The 16,661-nt window shown below is 43.1% G+C and overlaps 1 protein-coding gene and 1 long non-coding RNA gene across 3 annotated transcripts in view; one reads left to right on the forward strand and one right to left on the reverse strand.

The window, feature by feature from the left end:
* DNMBP (dynamin binding protein) overlaps nucleotides 1-16,661 on the forward strand; it is a 129,743-nt gene that overhangs the window by 62,479 nt on the left and 50,603 nt on the right. The gene's annotated exons all lie outside the window — the stretch shown is intronic.
* LOC115833746 overlaps nucleotides 1-16,661 on the reverse strand; it is a 32,636-nt gene that overhangs the window by 11,899 nt on the left and 4,076 nt on the right. The gene's annotated exons all lie outside the window — the stretch shown is intronic.

The following is a 16,661-nucleotide window of genomic DNA, read 5'->3' on the forward strand; positions in this document are numbered from 1 at the left end:
GGCCACCAGGATTTCTTTATCCAGTCCACTGTTGATAGGCACCTAAGTTGATTTCATGTCTTTGCTATAGTGAATAGTGCTGGAGTCAACTGAGTGCAGGTGTGTTTTTGGTAGAAGAATTTTTCTTTGGGCATATACGCAATACTGGGATTGCTAGGTCGAATGGTAGTTCTACTTTTAGCCCCTTAAGAATCTCCTTGTAATCCCAGCACTTTGGGAGGCCGAGGCGAGTGGATCACGAGGTCAGGAGATCGAGACCATGGTGAAACCCCGTCTCTACTAAAAATACAAAAAAAATTAGCCGGGCGGGGTGGCGGGTGCCTGTAGTCCCAGCTACTCGGAGAGGCTGAGGCAGGAGAATGGCGTGAACCCGGGAGGCGGAGCTTGCAGTGAGCCGAGATTGCGCCACTGCGCTCCAGCCTGGGCAACAGAGCGAGACTCCGTCTCAAAAAAAAAAAAAAAAAAGGAAATCTCCAAACTGCTTTCCACAGGGGCTGAACTAATTTACATTCCCACTAACAGTGTATAAGTGTTCCCTTTTCTCTACAACCATGCCAACATATCTGTTATTTTTTAACTTTAATACCCATTCCGACTGGTGTGAGATGGTTTCTCATTGTGGTTTTGATTTGCACTTCTCTGATGATTAGTGATGTTAAGAATTTTTTTCATATATTTGTTGGCCACTTGTATGTCTTCTTTTGAGAAGTGTCAGTTCATGTCCTGTGCCCAGTGTTTAATGGGGTTGATTTTTCTTGTTAAGTTCCTTATAAATTCTAGATGTTAGGCCTTTGTTGGATGCATAGTTTACACATAGTTTTTCCCAGTCTGTAGGTTTTCTGTTTACTCTGTTGATAGTTTGTTTTACTGTACAGAAGCTCTTTAGTTTAATTGGGTTCCAGTTGTCAATTTTTGTTTTTGTTGCAGGTTGCCTAAGCCAATGTCTAGAAGAGTGTTAACTAGGTTTTATTCAAGGATTTGTGTAGTTTGAGGCCTTACATTTAAGTCTTTAATCCATCTTGAGTTAATTTTTGTGTATGGTGAGAGATGGAAGTCCAGTTTCATTCTTCTGCGTATGGTTAGTTTTTCCAGTACCATTTATTGTATAGAGAATTCTTTCCCCATTGCTTATTTTGGTCAACTTTGTTGAAGATTACTGGGTTGTAGGTGTGCAGCTCTATTTCTGGATTTTCTATTCTGTTCCATCGGTTTACATGCCTTTAAATAGTATTATAAATACACAGAGCATTAGTTGCTCTATCTGGTAGTGTTGATCTTTGTTTTGTGACTAATATTTCATGCATCAAAAACAGGTTTTCATTTTATGTTGATGTTGGTGGAATTGTTAAGTGTGTATTCAAAAGCATTTCCGGAGCTGGGCTCAGTGGCTCATGCCTATAATCCCAGCACTCTGGGAGGCCGAGGCGGGTGGATGACTTGAGGTCAGGAGTTTGAGACCAGCTTGGCCAACATGGTGAAACCCCATCTCTATGAAAAATACAAAAAATTAGCAGGGCATAGTGGTGTCCACCTGTAATCTCAGCTACTTGGGAGACTGGGACAGGAGAATGGCTCGAACCCAGTAGGTGGAGGTTGCAGTGAGCCAAGATCGTGCCACTGCACTACAGCCTGGACGACAGAGCGAGACTCTGTCTCAATTAAAAAAAAAAAGAAAGAAAAAAAAGCATTTCTGGGTAGGGCTGTGCGGGTGCGTGTTGTCTCGTGAAAGCTCATTTTCTTTTTTAATGTTGAAAACATTTTGTCTGCTTGTTCTGATTTTGGCTTTGCCATTGAAATTGATATTGCTTGTGCTAATTCAGATTTTAGATATGTTCCTGATTTTGTATAGGGATATTTCACAACAATATTCACATCCTTTCTTTTGCCTTTCTTCTGTTAAAACATTTATAAAGAACTATTTAGCAAATATGACGCAGTGGAAAACACTGGACAAACATTACTGGGTGGTGTTCAAATAATGGAACATTTGCCTCTCTGAGCAAGATTTAGCACTATACAGAATCGTGTCAGAATTGCTAATTTAAGGACTTACTTTGTTTGCAAAACTTTATTTCTTAGACTACCCTTATAAGATCTGTATAAAGCATACTATACAAGTAAGCTTATTAATCTTTATTTTATTTGTAAGAATGACTCACTGTTGGCAACACACAGGGCCATGAGCACAACTCTTCTAAACACACATATTACATAGCAACAACTATGAGCAAAGCTAACTGATTAGACCCTGGCCCTCCTACCCACTCTTGTCCTCATTCCCAGAAATGTCACCTTTAACATTTTACTCTGCGTGCCAGTATGCTCTTGCGTCAACTTGACATTGGTGGATTTCTTTAAACTCTTAATGTCTCTGCCTTTATTGTTAGGCTTTATTCTCCCAGGAGAATCCTAGTACCTTCTTTCATTTTCTAGAGTTCTCAGCTGATTTTTTTTTTTATTTATTTAGAAAGACATATAAATTTCCTAAGAAATGCTGAGAAGGAATTTCCACATGGAAACAAACACTAGTCATTCTCAGCCCAGGTCCAACTTAAACCAATTTCAAGGCTCAGTGTACCTTGTACCTTGGATGACCAAGGTGTTGGAACTCAGCTGTAATTTAGCAAGAGGGCTGGCCCAATTCTGATTTACCCTCGGGAGTTCTTTAGGATCTTAGCTTATTACAGAAAAGGTCTCCTTTTAGATTTCTGTTTTAAAGATTTTTTTTTTGTATGAGAGACTGATCCAAATAACATAGACTTCAATTATTGGAAATAAAAAGTCCAGTATTAGTTTTAGATAAGCCAGTCTTTGGCTGTAACTGAGAATTAGGAGTTGTAAATTTGGAATTATTGTCTAGAGTCAGGGTAGAATACTAGACAGTATTTGTGATTGCTGTGTGTTGGGGAATGAAACATCATTTTGTGGGCTTCCATGTGGTATTCAGGTCAATCACTCATTCATCCAGGAAATACTCATTTATTTTTACCATGGGCCAGGCACTGTGCTGAGGGCTGGGTACATAGCGATGAACATTATAGATGTGCTCGCTGGTCTCAAGGAGCTTCCAGTCAAATGAGTTGCTAATTAACAAGTTAAGGTTTAGATCTCAAGCACATTACCTTCAAGTCTGAACAGGTTGACTTGCAAAGCAGTAGAAACATTAAGAGTTAGTTCTCAGACTTTCAGGTTTCCCAGTACATATTATTTTTAGAAGCTCTGATCAGGACTACCTAGTGCTACCCTATCTCTAGGTGAGGTTCACACACCTGAATTTGAAAAGAGGGTGTGCATTCATTTCTTTATTCAGTGTATATTTCTTGAGCACACACGATGAGCCAGGCACTGGCTACACGTTGATGAATTTTAAAAAACATAGTCATATTATCATTCATATTTATGTGTGTTTGAAACCCCAGTGATCATATTGATATTGACCTCTATAGCTAATTATGCTCTTTCCTGCTGCCTTGGAATCATGACCAATGGCCACTTTCTGTGTGGGTCAGTTCTGGAACCCCATTGTTCTAAATCGGTGCAGTGGATGCCAAACTACAGAGCGAGTCAGGAACCTTGCTCCTAAACTTTCCTCTTTCTGGCCTTTAAGGTAATGTCAAAGGAAGGTTGACCAGAGACTCTAAAAGTAATTTTCAGTGATGTCTGTTGGAAATTAAATCAGAACATGTTTTTCAGGAAAATAATATTTCCCCAGTCTACTGGGTAGCATCTAAGATGCACTAAAGACAGCCAGTAGATTAACAAGCTGGAGAATGACTGATATGGAACAATAACATCTTTATACTAAAGTGATACATAATATTCTAGACAGATTTTTAAAATTTTAAAGTGTAACTGTTTTATATGCAGAAGCAATTTGTCATTCTGCAGCCTCCTTGGAATCCCTTAGGTATAAGAATTATTTCTCAGCCAGGCATGGTGGCTCATACCTATGTGTGGTGGTTCATGCCTCCCAGCACCTTGGGAGGCCAAGGTGGGAGGATTGCTTCAAGACCAGCCCAGGCAACATGGTGAGACCCCGTTCCTAAAAAAAAAATACAAAAGTAGCTGGATGTGGTGGTGTACACCTGTAGCTCCAGCTACTAGGGAGACTGAGGTGGGAGGATTGGGTGAGCCCAGGGGGCTGAGGCTGCAGTGAGCTGTCATCATGTCATTGCACTCCACACTCCAGCCTGGGTGACAGAGTGAAACTGTCTCAAAAAAGAAAAACAAACAAAAAAACCACACACACACACAAGAATTCCTTCTCAAACTAGTAAGAGATAATAGAATTAAATAGCCAAATCATTCTGTGTTTTTTTTTGTTGGTTTTTTTTTTTGAGACAGAGTCTCGCTCTTGTCACCCAGGCTGGAGTGTAGTGGTGCAATCTCGGCTAACTGCAACCTCTGCCTCCCAGGTTCAAGCAATTCTTCTGCCTCAGCCTCCTAAGTAACTGAGATTACAGGTGCCCGCCACCATGCCCAGCTAATTTTTGTATTTTTAGTAGAGATGGGGCTTTGCCATGTTGACCAGGCTAGTCTCGAACACCTGACCTCAGGTGATCCACCCGCCTCAGCCCCCGCAAAGTGCTGGGATTACAGGTGTAAGCCACCACACCTGACCCATTCTGTGGTCTTTCAAGATAATGAAAGTTTATGTAAAGGAAATAATAATCTTTCTTTCCAGGTGTTCAGTACCTAGGAAAAAAGCAAGTATCTTCAACTCGTATAACATCTGGTTGAGGGTGTTGGCTCAGTAAAAATGAGCTCAGAGTTACTTCTAAAGGATTTTATCCTAGTATAAGACAGCAGCCATCATCAGAACCCATTAATAGGCTATGTTAAGTCAGGAGAGAAACTAGTTTCTCATTTTAGGATGGATGGTTGAATGTATGTCAAGAAATGTAGCTTAGGATGGTGAACTGAGGTATAATTGACCTGTGAGTCACTGTTCTTAACAGTTTGTAGGATGGCCTTGTGAACATTTCCGCACTCTCAGCTCCAGGCACAGGGTGGAGAAGCTGGAATGCATAGAGGTACTTAAGTATCAGTTTCAGATTTCACTGAGGCTTTGCAGCAAGGTACAGGAAAATAATTCATCTTCAGATAGCCTGAGACCCTGAGTTGTGAGCATTCCCACCATCACACCCCTACCTGAGCTGCTTGCTGCCTTCTTTTATTGTTCACTTTACCAGATGTAATAAGACCCAAAAGACAGGGTATGATTGAGCTCCCACTGTATTCCAGGCAGTGCTCTTGAGTCACAGTAGCAATCTCTGCCCTCATGGGAAGAGACAAGCAATAAGTAAGTAAAAGTCTATTTTTTTGCCTTTTTGTCAGAAGGGAAAACAATCTATGGAGAAAAGAAATCAGAGAAAACCTTCTGAAAAATAATGTTTGAGTAAGATTGTTGGGGGCCAGCCAAACCATTTCTGGGGGTGGGATGCATCGTTCCAGACAGATAAGACAGCAAGCACGAGAGTGTGTTAGGTGTTTGAGGAAAAGCAAGGAGACCGGTTCAGCTAGAGCAACGGCACAGTTGTAGTTCATCATTTAGGGTAAGAAGAGAAGTTACTGGAAGGTTTTGAGCAGGGGAATAATATGACCTGACCTACAATTTAACAGAATAGACAGAAGAGACACAGGGCAGAGGCTGAGAGACCAGTTAGGAGGCTACTGCAGTGACCCAGGCAAGGGATGGATGCCAGCAGCTTGGACCAGGATGGCAGCAGTGGGGATGGTGAGAGGTGCTCAGCTCTCAGCATATTTTGAGTTAGAGCCAGTAGGACTTGCTGGTGGATTAGATGTGAGGTATAAGAGATTGAGAAGGCCGGGCGCGGTGGCTCACGCTTGTAATCCCAGCACTTTGGGAGGCCGAGGCGGGCGGATCACGAGGTCAGGAGATCGAGACCACGGTGAAACCCCGTCTCTACTAAAAATACAAAAAATTAGCCAGGCGTGGTGGTGGGCGCCTGTAGTCCCAGCTACACGGAGAAGCTGAGGCAGGAGAATGGCGTGAACCTGGGAGGCGGAGCTTGCAGTGAGCCAAGATTGCGCCACTGCACTCCAGCCTGGGTGACAGAGCGAGACTCCGCCTCAAAAACAAACAAACAAAAAAGAGATTGAGAAGAGGCCAGGCGTGGTGGCTCATGCCTGTAATCCCAGCACTTTGGGAGGCCGAGGCGGGCGGATCACCTGAGGTCAGGAGTGCGAGACCAGCCTGACCAACATGGAGAAACCCCGTCTCTACTAAAAATACAAAATTAGCTGGGCGTGGTGGCACATGCCTGTAATCCCAGCTACTAGGGAGGCTGAGGCAGGAGAATCGCTTGAATCTGGGAGGCGGAGGTTACGGTGAGCCGAGATTGTGCCATTGCACTCCAGCATGGGCAACAAGAGTGAAACTTCATCTCAAAAAAAAAAAAAAAATTGAGAAGAGTCAAGGGTAACCCCGGGGGTAACCCTGAGGTTAGGCAACTGGAAGAATTAAAGTTGCAAGTAGCAACCACATTTCTGGTCATATCAATACTTCTTGAATTCCTGCTGTGTGCCAGGTAATTGGGCGTATAGGAGAATAAGATCTAGAACTTAGCCCTGGGGCATTTCAATCTTTAGGAATATGGAAGACAAGGGAGATGGGCCAGCAAAGAAGGGGCAACCAGCCAAGGAGAAGGAAAGCCAAATGGAAAAACGGTTTCACGAAGGGGCAAGTGATGCCAGGCATGGTGGCTCACGCCTGTAATCCAGCACTTTGGGAAGCCGAGGCGGGCGGAGCACTTGAGGTCAGGAGTTTGCGACCATCCTGACCAACATGGTGAAACTCTGTCACTACTAAAAACACAAAAATTAGCCAGGCTTGGTGGCGGGTGCCTGTAATCGCAGCCACTCGGAAGGCTGAGGCAAGAGAATCACTTGAACATGGGAGGTGGAGGTTGCAATGAGCCAAGATCACGCCACCGTACTCCAGCCTGGGTGAAAAAGTTAGACTCTGTCTCAGAAAAAGAAAGGGCAAGTTACAGGATCAGAAGCTGCCGAAAGGCCAAGTAGGGTGAAGTCTCCAAAATGACCGTGGGATTTAGTGACCTTGTCAAGAACAGTTTCACTGAAGGGATGATGTTGGAATGCAAGCCCTATTGGAGTGGATTCAAGAGAAAATGAGAGGTAAGAAAGAGAGGCATTGGGCATTTCGTGTGTTCAAAAGTCTTTCGAAGAGTTTTGCTATAAAAGAAAGCAAAAAAACAGTAGTGGCAGCAGGGGACGTTGGATTGAGGTGCCAGCGGAAGTTGTTTGTAAGATGAGAAACAGCACGCGTTCATAAGCTCACGGGACTGATCCACTAGAATGGGCACATTGAAGAAGCAGGGAGAGGGGGCCTCACTGCTGTTAGATAGTGAGTGGTCAGGAGGGGAGGGGTCTGGCAAGCCAACAGAGAGATTGGCCTGGGATCAGAGCAGGGACACTTCCTCCATTATTAAAGGAGGGAGGCAGAACGTTTGGGTGCACAGGCAGGTAGCAGGGTAGGTTTGATGGTGAAAAGGTGAATAAACAAGCCTAGAGAGATTAAATAACCTCCCCAAGATTATATAGCTAGTAAGTGGCAAAGTCAGGATTTAAGTCCAGGGCTATCAAAGCCCGTGCACTTAACCTCTAAGCTAGATTACCTTCTACCTAGCATCTAGCATGTGCCAAATAAATGCTACATGCATTGATTCATTAAACATTTAAATACCTACTGTGTACCCAATTGAAATCACCCAATGGGTTCTTCCTGCCCACTGCACAGACAAAATCAATTCACTGAGGCCGTTGTATGAAGAAAGAGTGATTGACATGCAGCTGGCCACTCCATGTGGGAGATGGAGTTACTACTCAAATCAGTCTAAAAAAATGCAGAGGTTTTTCCCGGGTGGTTTAGTGGCTAGGGGCTAGGGGAATGGGTGCTGCTGATTGGTTGGGGATGCAACCATAGGGGTGTGGACAATGGTCCTCCTGTACCAAGTCCCTTTCTGGGTGGGACCACAGGACTGGTTGGCAGGTCCAGGTGGAGCCATCAGTCCTCAGAAATGCAAAAGCCTGAAAGGACATCTCAAAAGATTAATCTTAGGTTCTACAATGATGGTGTTATCTGCAGGGGTAATTGCAGAAGTTGCAAATCTTGTTGCCTTCTAAATAATGGCTAGTAATCCTTTATGTCTATATCTTAGCAGAATTAGGCTCCTCTCATCCTTCCGACTTGGTGATCTTTCATTGGTTTTACAAAAGTGGTTTAGTTTTGTGGAAGGGCTATTTCCATTTCAACTGTAAACTAAATTTCTCCCACAGTTGGCTTAGGCCAAGCCCAGGAGTGATCAAGGACGGTTTGGAGGTTAAAGACAAGATGAGGGTTGGTTAGATCCAATCTCTTTCATTGTTGTAATTTTCTCACTGTTATAATTTTCTCAGTGTTATAATTTTTGCAAAGAGGTTTTACCATCTACAGAGCTATGCTAGAGATAGGAAGACAAGCTTAGGAACCTTCAGTATAATAAAAGGAGATAAGCAAGTCTAATGAAGTAACAACATAGGTTAGCCAAGAGAGATATTTGCAAGGTGCTCTGGAAAATAGCAAGAACTATGGGAATCAGAATGTCACTGGGCAGAGTCCTAGAGAGTGAGGAGTTGTTGACCCTCAGAGTCAGAAGGGTCAACAGGAGCAACAACATGGGCAGTCACAGAGGAATCCACAGAAGTTTAGGGAGTTACATATTCTTGCTCTGTTTTTATTGGCACACTTTTCTCCCTTTTTTTCCTTTACCCTTCTTCTACCTTCTCCCTCTCTTCTCTCTCCTTCCAAATCCTACTTCCCCATCTTCACTTCTAGAATAGGTGGCAGTCTATCCACTCTGGGCATCACACAGATAGTCATGATAGCCCACCCACTAGGAGCAAATAGCAAACATCACGGTGAGGTGGTGCTTCAGGACTGCTGAAAAGAGCCAGTGGAGTGTGACTATTGTGTAAAGTGAGAGGGGGTGCTGAAGGAGGGATGGCTGTCTACAAGGTTCTATTTCACCAGCAGTCCCACCATTGAGAAAAGTAGAAAAGTCATTCTCCCTTTTTCCTTGGCCACTTTCTCTGTACACAGATTTATTACTCAAAAATGGCAACCCATTCACAGCTTTTGTTTAGATCCAAGTCATAGTAGTGTGGAGGTAAAGCTGAGGGAGTTTACCTCTTTATGCAAACTGCTTATCTTTAATGTCCTAAAGGCAATCGGACTTAGAAAAGGAGGGGGAAGCCCCCTTTTGTAACCAACTGTTCAGTCTCCACTTGCCCAACTATAATTTCTTTTTTTTATTTTTTGAGACGGAGTCTCGCTGTGTCACCCGGGCTGGAATGCAGTGGCGCCTATCTTGGCTCACTGCAGCCTCTGCCTCGCAGGCTCAAGCGATTCTCCTGCCTCAGCCTCCTGAGTAGCTGGGATTGCAGGCTCCTGCCACCACACTGAGCTAATTTTTTGTATTTTTAGTAGAGATGGGGTTACACCATGTTGGCCAGGCTGGTCTGGAACTTCTGACCTCAAGTGATCCGCCCACCTTGGCCTCCCAAAGTGCTAGGATTACAGGCCTGAGCCACCACATCTGGCCAATAATTTCTTTTTATCACTAGGATCCTTACCTATAATTTAGTCCTCTCTTTTTATCTCTTCTCTTGGTTGATTTATTGGGTGTGTTTTTCTTATCTTGCTAGCTTTATCAAAGATACCAAGTTGCAAGAGAACTTTGTTTTCCATAACAGAGAAAGTTTAATCTTTTAATTGGATTAGAAATAAGCAAGATCATAGAATTGTAGACTTAAAGTGGCAGAGAAATCATTAATGTCCACATTTCCTACATAGGAAAGTGACAGCCAAAGAGGGTAATCATACCTGAAAACTGGTTATTAGCAGAAATTGAACTTCTAGAAGGCAGGTGTCATTTCCTTATCTGGTCTCCAGTGCTCTCTCTGTTACACTGTTGCTCTGTTTTAACTTGTGGTGAAAGCCATCCTCCCGAATAATGTTGACTTCCTATTGGTTTGGTGAACCAAGTCGCAATCTTTATTGGGTTTAGGTGATTGGTTGTAATGACTGAGTCACTCAGGCTGGGCTGTCTTGTCTTGTGTGTCACTGCCATTCTGTGTGCTCATAGTGGTTGGTTGGGAGGCCCAGCTGAGGGCAGGGTTGGTCGGCCAGGACTGGAAACAAAGAGGGAATGACGGTGTTGGGGTGTATATGGCTTGCCTCAGTAGTGGTCCACTTTTGAATTAGGCCAGGATGGTGTCTATTTGTTTGTTCACTTGGTTTGAGGGAAATTAAGATTTACTGTGTTTTGAGATATTCTTCTTAGTCTAGTGCCATGAAATCAAACAGATCTGGGTTCAAACCGTGGCCCTGCCATGTACTAGTTTGTGTGATCTTGGACGGGTTATTCACACTCGCAGATTGTTTCTTTATCTGTGGTAAAACAAGTATAATAAATACCCTCCTTGGAGGGTAGTAAAAATGGAAAACCTCTACCAACTTCCTAGTGCTGATCATAGCCCATAGTACACACTGAAAACATGATAGCTGCCAGGGCTGTTGCTGCTGCTGCTGTTGGTTGAGGAGGTACAAGGGACCAAAACAAGTGGACATCAGAAGGCTTGACAATATAGAGGTTCGTTCGGGCCCAGTGCACCTGTAGTCCTGGCACTTTGGGAGGCCAAGGTGGGCGGATCACTTGAGGAGTGATCAGGTCAGGAGTATAGCAGTTCAAGACCAGCCTGGCCAACAAGGTGAAACACCATCTCTATTGAGAAATATAAAAATTAGCTGGGCGTGGTGGCAGGCACCTGTAATCTCAGCTACTTGGGAGGCTGAGGCAGGAGAATCTCTTGAACCCTGGAGATGGAGTTTGCAGTGAGCCAAGATCATGCCACTGCACTCCAGCCTGGGTGACAGAGTAAGACTCCGTCTCAAAGAATAAGAAATAAAAGAAGGTTTGACAATCTAGAGTTTAATTTGGGCTGGGCACAGTGACAAATGCCTGTAGTCCCAGCTACTAGGGAGGCTGAGGCGGGAGGATCTCTTGAGCCCAGGAGTTCAAAGCTGCAGTGAGCTTAGATCGTACCACTTCACTTCAGCCTGGGCAACAGAGCGAGACCCTAACTCCAGTAAATAATAAAGGCTTATTCAGTAAGTCAGTAAAGAATCCAAAAGGCACGTAATAGCACATCAAGTATTTGAGGAAAGGAAAAATAAGTTGTGACGGAAAATAGAAACATGGATTGTTTGAGCCTGCAGTGAGCTATCATGGCACCACTGCACTCTGGCCTGGGCAGCAGAGTGAGACCCTGTCTCAAAAAAAAAAGAAATCTTCAGTAAAGGGTTCTTTGTTGGAGGGTATGGGCAGTGAATGTTCAATAATGTTCGCCAGAGGCCTTCTTGAACTGTCCCTATCCTGAAAATATATTAAAATGAGATCTTAAAAGAAGGTACCAATAATCACCACTTTTGTTTTTGAAAATAACCAATTTTCAGGTTATCCTCACAAAATGTAAGCTGAACAGTTAGCATCTATCTTATTGTAGAAGAAGTTGAGGTAAAGAAAGGATAAGAGCACAGTATATGTTTCTGGAAAAATGAAATTAAAATTCAGTTCTATATGATTTATGATTTAATTTTGAAAAAATTACTCTAATTTTATAATCAATTGTTTTGTAACAAACTTAATTATCTGATTATAAGCTGTTCATTTGTAGATTATCTATTTTAATCTTACAGTTAAGATTAAAGCTAATCTTACCTATACTTTTATAGTTAAAATTTCCTTCTCACTCAGTACCCAAGTCAGAGGTGCTCAAGGAATGCACCTGGCCTAAGTAAAATAAGATCTGGGTAGCAAAGCACCTGGCAAAATCCTATGAGTCATTTTATAGTCAAGCACATTGGAAAACCGGGTTATCTTTTATGTTCTTGATTTTTATGTGCTCTTGATTTAAAAAAAAAATTAGGCCAGGTGCGGTGGCTCACGCCTGTAATCCCAGCACTTCGGGAGACCGAGGTGGGTGGATCACCTCAGGTCAGGAGTTTAAGACTAGCCTGGCCAACATGGTGAAACCCTGTCTCTACTAAAAATACAAAATTAGCCGGGCAGTGGGGTGCATGCCTATAACCCCAGCTACTCGAAAGGCTGAGGAAGAAAAATGGCTTGAACCTGGGAGGCAGAGGTTGCAGTGAGCTGAGGTTGCACCATTGCACTCCAGCCTGTGTGACGAGAGCGAAACTCCATCTCAACAACAACAACAAAAAATTTAAGTCTACTCAGGCAAGGTGGCGATTGCCTGTACTCTCAGCTACTCGTGAGGCTGAGGTGGGAAGACTGCTTGAGCCCAAGAGTTCAAGGCTACAGTGAACTATGATCGGACCACTGAACTCCAGCTTGGGTGACAAAGAGAGGCCCTGTCTCTAAAAAAATAAAATAAATAAGAAAAAAAAAGCTTAATCTGTCTTATCTTCACAAGTGGGTTACAGGTTCCTTAATGGTAGATACCACCTTCTCTTTGGTATCTCAAGAGTCTGGTATGATGCCTTTTGCATGGCAAGCACTTGATGTTCATTTGCTAATGATGATTATTCTTCAACTCCAACTCCCAAATAAATTCATTACATTCTGCTTTCCAAACTGACTTTTGCTGCTAATTTCCTTTTTTCTTCTAATTCCTTCTTTCAGAATATTTCTTCCTTTTTTCTTTTCTTTTCTTTTTTTTTTTTTGTGGAGACAGGGTCTCACCCTATCACCAAGGCCGAGTGCAGTGGTGCAATCACGGCTTACTGCAGCCTTGACCACCCGGGCTCAACTGATTGTCCCACCTCAGCCTCCTAAGCAGCTGAGACTACAGGCATGTGCCACCATGCCTAATTTTTATTTTGACAGGGTCTCACTATGTTGCCTAGGCTGGTCTCAAACTCCTGGACTCAAGTGATCCACCCGCCTCAGTCTCCCACAGTGCTGGGATTTCAGGTGTGAGCCACTGTGCCCAGCCTCTTCCTTCTACTAATTGCTCTATGCTACAACCCTGGTCCAATTCCCACCATCTCACCCTTTTAAATCTTGTCCCCAGGCATTATTTCTTCAAGTCTACCAAATGATTCATGACAAATCAAGGTTACAGATGTACCAGTTTTATCATCTCCCTCCCCGGGCCAAACTTTTACCATGAAGCACAAGGAGCCTACTGCTAATGGCTTCTTCCTCAATAATCCTATTCTTATTACCCAAAATATATAAAAAATAAATTTGCTCTGGACACTCTCTCTAGAGGTTTGCTGAGCTACCAAAAGACTTCTGCTTCCACTCCAAAGCAAACTTACATTCATGATTATCCAGTTACAACCTTCCCTTTCTCCAACTATCCAATATTATCTCACCTATGATACGAGACCCTATTCCACACAAGGAGGCTTTCATTGTTATGAAGCCACATCATTATTAACCCCAAAGCCTTACTCATGTTACACTGTCTCTCCATCTGAAACCTTGGCTTGCTTCTCTAAAAAACCCTAGAAGCTCACATTCATCTTGGCTGTCTATAGCCTAGAAAAGAAATTATTGTCTATATCATGAATTCTGACACTTGTATTTTTATATACTATATAACACCTAACATAAGGTTTTAGACTTAGAGATGCCCAAATTTTCTCAAATTTGATATTATTTGGTTTCAATGTTCCCCAAAAATAGGGTCTTGGTCCTGTATTTCTACATTCCTTTAACTTATGATTCCCTATCCCTTGGTCAGAAGTTGGGGTCCTAAAAAACCCAAGGCTGGGCGCGGTGGCTCACGCCTGTAATCCCAGCACTTTGGGACGCCAAGCAGGGGGATCACGAGGTCAGGAGATCGAGACCGTCCTGGCTAACACGGTGAAACCCCGTCTCTACTAAAATTACAAAACTTTAGTCGGGCATGGTGGTGGGCGCCTGTAGTCCCAGCTACTGCGGAGGCTGAACAGGAGAATGGTGTGAACCCGGGAGGCGGAGCTTGCAGTGAGCCAAGATCACGCCACTGCACTCCAGCCTGGGCGATAGAGCGAGACTCTGTCTCAAAAAAAAAAAAAGCATCAACAAGTAATTTTTCCCCCTCTGGCCCTAAGGCCATCCATTGGGAACACAGAGGGAATGCACTGGTGACTGACTGCTGTTCAGACACAATGGGCCTCTTGGTGAAGGTGAATAAAAGCATGCCATAACTCTCGCTCTGCTGGCTTTGAAATCAACTGGCTTTCTTAAAGCTGTAGAATTATGCTATTTTCCTTGTTTTGCCAGATCCCCATGAACTCATATAATAAGGCTTGTTTTCCTGTCTATTTTCAGCAGGGTAACTGTTTTGATAAGCTTTATTACCTGATGGACTGCTGTTTTGTTGGTTATTTCTACATAGTAAAGGTGAATCTTCAAAAACATACACAACTTAGAACGTGGAAAGTACTTTAGAGATTATTTAGTTCAATACCCTTTTTATTTTAAAATTCATTTGATTATTATTACTTTTTGAGGCAGAGTCTCAGTCTGTTAACCCAGGCTGGAGGGCAGTGGCTCAATCACTGCTCATTGTAGGCTTGACCTCCCAGGCTCAAGCAATCCTCCTGCCTCAGCCTCCCGAGTAGCTGGGACTACAGGTGTGTGCCACTGTGCCCAGCTAATTTTTTTTTTTTTTTGTATTGTGGAGATGGGGTCTCATTTGTTGCCCAAGCTGGCCTCAAACTCCTGGGCTCAAGTGATCCTCCCACCTAGGCCTCCTAGACTGCTGAGATTAAAGGTGTGGGTCACCATATTCTGCCTCAATGCCCCTATTTTATAGCCCTGTTACTGAAGCATGAGTCTCTGTTTTTCATCAGAAAGAGTCATACAAGCTATTCCCCTGGGATCCTAGGTGATTCCTTAGGAACGGATCACTTTTTCCATTAGATCGGAATCTCCAGAATAACTAGTGGTCATTCCCAGACTTCTGAAATACCAATATGAGGAACTCCTGGACTAGCAAGACCAGATTTTGGGAACAGAAAAATAGGAAGTATGGTGACCCTTAGGGTCAGCCCAAGCCTTTGACTCATGCACAATTAATCCCAGCCACACTGCTTGTTACCTCTGGTTGGATTTTTTATTTGAACGGGAAATGCATTAGGAATAAAATGGTAAGAAGGAGTGCAGGTCTTCTTAGAATTGGATATGAGCAGTCTGACTGCAGTCCTGGGTTCCTCACGGACTGCTTTTGAGCTCTCTAAATGCCAGGGGAACTATGTGCTTTATGCAGCCTGACCACGTACAGTGTTTTATTCAGGTTTCCATACTAGCCATGTCAGAACTTCTTTCCTGAGAGCTCACATTCATGGCATCACAAATTTACAACACATGTGCTTTGACTGATAAATACTACTGGTCAATTTATTTTTTATTGGCCTTTTGTTTGAGGGGGCAGGTGATCTAGAAACATGCTGGGGGAATCCGAGGAGTCATTGTGGCCAACCGCCTTATTTTATTGATGGGTAGATTGAGTCCCAGAGAGAATTAGTAGTTACCCAAGAGTAAACATCTAATTATTAGCAAAGCATATAAGGCAGTTTTCCTCAGGGTTCTGGATATTATTTCACAAATAAGGATTAAAGTTCAAGGAATCATTCCTAGACATCCAAGAAATGACCAGACAGCTAAAAGAGTAATCTTATTAAGGCCTGTCTCTTAGCATATGTTTCCTGCGCTAAAAACCTCATGACTCTTTGCTTTCCATTGAATAAAATAAATGTCATTGACATCCTTTGGGGTCCACCCCAACCTATCTCTTCAGCCTCCTCTGTTATTTTCCACGTATTATATCCTTCAGATGATTCCCCGTTTCTTAGTGCTCCATATGTGAAGTCTGCCGAGATCCTGCTTCTCCTTGAAGTCACTGTTCACATCCAACTGCTTCCCTGAAGCCTCCACTTGCCATGCCAGGGACTTTGCTTTGGTGCTGTTGCTGTTTGTCTTTGCTCCATAGCACTTATCACATTAGATCTTTCTTTAAGCGTGTTGCTTCTGCATTGTAAGAGGCAGGGACTAACTTGTTTGTCTTTTTCTCTTCCACAATGCCTCCTCTATGATAGGTAACCATCTAATATTTGTTGATTTAAATAGCCATTTACCTGCCTTTTTGATTTCTGGCCTCATTTTCAACTTCTTAAATATGTGTATGAATTAACTAGAAAAGAGGTTTAAGAAGTGAATGTTTTTGATGCTTCCCTGGCATGACAAGTATCTGGGAAAATGTGAACACATACCTAACTCCATTCTGGGAAGAGTATTTACACTATAAAATCACCTACTCACCAGATCAAAGTAAAAGGAAGTACTTTTTCTTCCTTCAGTTGTATGACTAACTGTCTGCAGGTGGGTGCTTCAGCAGCTTGCAATTGGAGTGTACACTAACTGGTGACTTGAATTCCAGAAAAGCAAAGCACTCAGAAGAGTCCTGCCTCTAAGTTAAGGGATGAAGTCCTGAAAGGTTTCAGATGTTCAAGGATTAGAAAGGTGGACTTGGAGGATGGGGAATGGAGGTGCAGCTTGAGCTGCACGAGAAGGAAAGCACTTGTTTATACCCCTGGTGGCTTACTAAAGGATTAAAGAGGC

Source organism: Nomascus leucogenys, chromosome 3 (genome assembly GCF_006542625.1).
Source record: "Nomascus leucogenys isolate Asia chromosome 3, Asia_NLE_v1, whole genome shotgun sequence".
NCBI lineage: Eukaryota > Metazoa > Chordata > Mammalia > Primates > Hylobatidae > Nomascus > Nomascus leucogenys.